At 40.1% G+C, this 6,008-nt stretch overlaps 1 pseudogene; it reads left to right on the top strand.

The window, feature by feature from the left end:
* The first annotated feature begins 2,589 nt into the window (after nt 1-2,589).
* On the top strand, nt 2,590-5,345 carry LOC126083684 (serine/arginine repetitive matrix protein 1-like; annotated as a pseudogene).
* Nucleotides 5,346-6,008: the final 663 nt, after the last annotated feature.

Here is a 6,008-nt window from a genome sequence, read left to right as displayed (position 1 = left end):
CTTATACTACTTTTTGTCTTATAGAATATTAGAAGTGAAACACAAAATCAAATAAAAGGTACAAACACTGATACATATGATTTTCCACAAATTAGATTGTTTGGCTTATAAAATAATGTGACATAGAATTTTACCCAATACATATAACTATCAAAAATTTATCAGTTACGGTATATATTGTAAACAGTGATAGTTTTGAAATCTACATACCATTGTTTTAAGTTTAGCACTGTAAAGCATAAGATTATTTGAAAGTAATTTTTTTCATAATAAAATTTATGTTTTAAGTTTTGGATCAGGTGGCAACTCTGAGGTTCATTCCTAATGTAATTTCTGTCTCACCTGATGTATCTGATACTGATGACCCATGGCTCTATTCCTCCTCTGGGATGGCGAACGGATTCCAAGGTTGTCCCTATTAATCCCTACATGGTGATATTCACGCCTTGTAGTCCCTTCCAAATTTCCAGGGTTGGTCTCTGTGAACAGTAGAATATGACAGAAACGATGGTATGCCAGTTCTAAAATTAGGTTTAAAAAAAAAGAAAGAAACTGTGTCTTCTCTTTCAGCTACTGTGTCATGCACTTGTTTTCCCCCCAGATCATTTGCTCTGGGGGAAGCCAACTGTAACCAGAGACTGAAGCCTCCTGTCAACAGGCATGAGTGAGCTGAGAAGTGGATCCGCTAACCCCAGTAAAGCCTTCGGAGACCACAACCTCAGATCTCAGCTTGGTTGCACTTCATGGGAGACACTGAATCCGGCACCACATTATGGATTTCCCCTGGGCCCTAGGCACTTTTGGCTTTGTGGTTCACTTCTACTCAAAAAAAAAAAAAAACTATATACATGACATATATGTACATATATGTATGTGTGCATCTATAGTATTTAATGACTGCATTGTTATAAAAATGAATATATTATTTATTAAAATATTTTTTTCTTTGGCCAAAAGTTAATCTGTTTTCTTCTGATTTTAAAAGATATTAAAATAATTTTATGGGCCCCTAAAAGTATTGTTGGTTCTATGCACACTGCATACTGATGGATAAACCTAGCCTGACTGATCCAGAACCACTTAGGTATGTTGCTTCTGGATTTTTCAGTCTCAGAAATTGTATGAGAAAATAAAATGTTACAGTTTTACAGGAGTAATTTGTTACATAATAGATAAACAGTATACCTGGGCAATTTTTTCCACTCTATATTCAAAGAAATATGATTAAGTTTTATGATTCATGTGTAAAATAGAAAAAAGAAATAGATTGAAAAAGAACATCCTGAATATATTGTAAGTTTGCAGTTTCCTTCTGATTTTAAGACTATCTCCTTCTCTAAAACATTTCTGAATGAATTTATTTTGTAAACGCCATAAATCTTGAGTAGGAGATTTCTGAAAATACCTCATTTGCTATAATTTTACTACATCATGTCTCCCAAAGTTTCTGAGCTATGCTATAATTACTTTGTCACCACTAATTTTAAAAACTTTTAAGGGATTTTAGTCTAATCAGGGGTAAAGCATGCAGGCCAAAGCTGGCCTGCCTCCTGTTTCTGTAAATAAAATTTTATTGGAACACAGCCATACGTATTTCCTTACCCATATTCTATGACTGCTTTTAGTCTACAACAGCTATGTTGAGTACTTGCGACAGAGATACTATGCAGAAACTAAAATATTTATCTGGCTTCTTCCAGAAAAAGTTTGCAGGCCCTTGGACTAAGCCAAGTTTAGTAATTCCATAGTGAATTAAATGTATTCTTGTTCAAATCAGACAAATAAAATCATGCATAAGTAATTCCTGGAAACCATTTTAACGAACTGAATATATGTTGTACACTCTTTTTTTTATCCAAAGCTAATAACTAATATTTTCAAGAGTAATAATAATCCTCTATGCCTCCAACCATTTCACCCTATAATTTTATTGTAATTTGGGTGATGAGTCTTTGTTGTTCTTGTTTTTATTTATTTTTCTTTGTGGGAAATCTGAAGACCCACAGTACGTTACTGAAATGGTCCCCCCCAAAGCTTTATTTACACACTTGATGATTTGTTGTTTGAAGAGTCAGTCCTCCAAAAATGTTAATGTGGCCTTTCTAGGGAACCTAGAATAAATCTTGTTTAAATGGCTGATGTGCAGCATGAAAATTGAGCTAAAACTTTCTTTAGAACTATTGACAGGTTGGTTGAGGACCTTTACAAATTTTATGAACCTGGAGCTCGTAAAATCTCAATGTGAGCATTCTGTATCTTGCATATATCTTGTATCTTAGAGTGACTTATACAAGTTACCCCTCCACATCTGTGGGTTCTGCAACCACGGATACAACCAAGAGCAAATTGGAAATATTTGGGGAAAAAAAAATTCCAAAAAGCAAAACTTGAATTTCCTATTTGTCGAGGACCACACTGAATTCACGCGAATGAAGTGCTGCGTAGGCATCCCCTGCTGTAGCCTCCCGCCATTTCACAGATCCTTACTCTCTCTCCAGCACTCATTTGAGCATAGTTCACCTCACGTCTTGTCTTGTTCCTTCGCTACTTGTGTCATGTGCATTCTTTGTTTCTTTGAAAAAAAGAAAAATGGCTCCTAAGAAGCAAGTAAGTGGTGAAATCAATCCCTCAAATGCTAAGTGTGATGAAGTTGAGGAGAGCGAGAAGAAGGAGTTTGAAGCTAGTAAAGCCTAGCCAGCTGTAGAAAACACTACAGCCTCAAGAACTTCAAGATCATAGGCCAACTGACGTCGTTGACTCAGTGTTCCTGGAGGAGCTCAAGAAACTCACAGAAGTGAAAAGCTACCTTCTAAAGCAAGTCTTCAATTGTGATGAAATAACTATTTACATAGCATTTATATTGTATTAGGTATTGTAAGTGATCTAGAGATGATTTAAAGTATACAAGAGGATGTATGTAAGTTATATGCAGACACTATGTTATTTTATATGAGGGACTAGAGCATCAGTGGATTTTGGTATCAGTAGGGGTCCTGGAATCAATCCCTCCCAAGAAGAAACATGTATACTTTATCCATACTTTCTCCACCAACACTATAATTCAGAGTTATTGATTATGCTTTCATCTTCTATACTCATTGTCCAGCTTTCACATGCACATGGGACGAGTGACAAGGCTATGGCTTCAGTCAGGTGCACCTTAGTCCTCCAAGTGACATCTTTACTTTTTAACACTTCAAAGAGGTCTTTTGCAGCATATTTGCCCAATGCAGTGCAATGATTTCTTGCTTCCTGGTTTCATGGGCTATGATTGTGGATCCAAGTAAAATGACTGCCTCTTGGTCTAAGTACAAGTTCCTCAAGAGCACAATTAATTAATTAACTGTCCCACCCAGGGACTACAAAATGATTATAAACATGTACATTTTGTGGGGGAAAAAAGGAAAAGCCAGTTTTCCAACTGATCGCTTATAATAATATATTTTTTCTCCACTATTAATTGGAAAATAATCTAGTGTTAAGAATGTTTTTTAGCTGTAAAAGAAAACGTCCAGAACATTTTTTGTTTACTCAAAAGATAGGGAGACTCGTTCCAAATCAAGGTCCTGGCGCATTCTCGCTCTCCTGGTGCTCAACCTAGAGGGCTTCATAGATCCCGACCAAGATCATACTCACCTAGGAGACCCAGCCCAAGAAGGCGACCACCTCTTCGAAGAACTCCACCAAGAAAATGCCTCCTCCACCAAGACATAGAAGGAGTAGATCTCCAGTGAGACTAAGAAGGCATTCATCAGCATCCTTGTCTGGGAGTAGCTCATTATCCTCTTTTGTCTCGTTCCCGGTCACCGCCAAGGAAACCACCCAAGAGGACATCCAGCCCCCTTGAAAAACTCGTAGGTTACCTCTTTTAGTAAGTCCTCCACAGAGGCGGCACCATCACCGCCAGCAACTCCACCGCCAAAAACTCATCATTCCTCAACACCCCAAGGGTCAAACCTTACAAGCAAGTCGTGTTTCTGTCTCTCCAGGAAGAACTTCAGCTAAAGTGACAAAACAAAGTTGCTAAGAAAGGAAAGTCCCCTTCACCAGCGCCCAAGCCTAGAAAAGTACAGTTATCTGAATCGGAAGAAGATAAAGGTGGCAGAATGGCAGTGCAGCAGAGACGCCAATATAGGCGACAAAACCAGCAGTCTTCATGTGATTCTGGATCTTTGTCCTCAGAAGGTGAGCGGCCCAAGAGGTTCCATGAGAAAAATGGTGAGGTAGGCAGGCGGTGGAGACATTCTCCTTCCTGGAGTGCTTCTCCATCACCACGAAAGTGTCAGAAAGAGACTTCTCCTCATGCTAGAGGGAGACGTCCCTCCCCACTACCCACCAGAAGGCGATGTTCTCCTCCTGCTCCTCCTCCTAGACGAAGCAGGTCTCTGACACCTCTACGGCGAAGGATTCCTCTTACGCCACGTCGACGCTCACCTTCTCCAAGAAGATACTCTCCTCTAACACAGAGGTGATATTCTCCTTCTCCACCTCTAAAGAGAAGAATGGCTTCTCCCTCCTCCCCTCCCAAATGAAGGGCATCACCATGTCCACCACCAAAGCATAGGATTTCCCATTCTCTGCCTCCCAAATAAAGAAGTTCCCCAGTCACCAAGAGATGTTTACCTTCGTTATCATCAAAGCATAGAAAAGGGTCTTCCCCAAGCGGATCTACTCGGGAAGCCAGATCACCACAACCAAACAAAAGGAATTCGCCCTCGCCACGGCCTCGAGCTCCTCAGACCACCTCAAGTCCTCCGCCCATTCGAAGAGGAACATCATCATCACCCAAAGAAGGCAGTCCCCTTCTCCAATTACTGGACCCATTAGGAGAGTCCCCAGAACTCCAGAACCTAAAAAAACAAAAATGGCTCCCTCACCAAGCCTTCAGTCTGTAAGAAGGATCTCATTCTCTCCATCTGTCCCAGGATCTCCTGAGCCAGCAGCTAAAAAACGTCAAGCACCCCCAACCCCGGTCCAGTCTCAGTCACACTCTACAAACAGGTCACCAGTGGTACCCGTCACAAAGGCTAAAAGCCCAACAGCATGCCCATGGCAGGCAAGGAATTGGGATCAAGAAGGAGGCGGGGATAAAAAAAGAAGAAAAAGAAGGATAACACAAAAAGGATAAGAAGCACAAAAAACTCAAGAAAGAGAAGGCTGTGGCTGCAGCTGTTTTAACTCCTGCAGCCTTTGCTGCTCCCACAACCACGTGAACACAGGAAGAACCAGAGGCAGAGGCAGGGCCAGCACCTACGAAGGAGACTGAAAGTGAAGCTGACCATAACCTTGACAGCCTGGGTGAAAAGGCCCTGAGATGAATGCAAGAGGCTCAAGTGTCCCCATAGTCTTAGATGGAAATGTTTGTTATGATGTAAATTTAATTTAGTTTGTATGCAATTCTGTTTCAGAATTGCTTAAATGTGTTTGAGCTTTAGACTATAACGTTTGTTGTAATAATTGCTAGGTTGAAGTTCACCATGTAAAAAAAGGGGGCATGGATTTACACTGCAAAAGGTGTCCACAGTGTAGTAGTGACATTCTTTCATTGGCAGCTGACATAATTCATTTAGAGTGAAGAATTTTAAGCAAAAAAAATCCCTTTTTTAAAAAAAGGAGGTTTAAATATTGTTGGCATTCTCATGGTTCCTTTAATGAATGCCCCTGGCTATTCCCAATGGCTTCCTCCCTCCCACCCGTTTTACTTTTCTCATTTGCGTCTTAGCACACGTTTAAGTTATAATACTTCCGACCTTATATGGTTTGTAAGCTTGCCCAGAAATAAGGCCACTGTTTACTTACATACCGTAAAAGTATAAACGAACGCTAATGCCATAATCTTTCCTGTTGCCTGTGGAGTCTCTGCTGAAATGAATCAGGATTTGAGCTCTAGGATGAGACAGAAAATGAAAGCCTGTTGTTTGCCGGGACACTGTGGGTTTATATTGATTTAGAACACTGGAATTTGATTCTATTCTGTTTGTTTTTTCCTTTTCTTTTGTAAAGGCAAT

This window comes from Elephas maximus, chromosome 10 (genome assembly GCF_024166365.1).
Source record: "Elephas maximus indicus isolate mEleMax1 chromosome 10, mEleMax1 primary haplotype, whole genome shotgun sequence".
NCBI lineage: Eukaryota > Metazoa > Chordata > Mammalia > Proboscidea > Elephantidae > Elephas > Elephas maximus.
The sequence above is the reverse complement of the archived record's forward strand: the minus strand, read 5'-3'. Positions and strand labels throughout refer to the sequence as shown.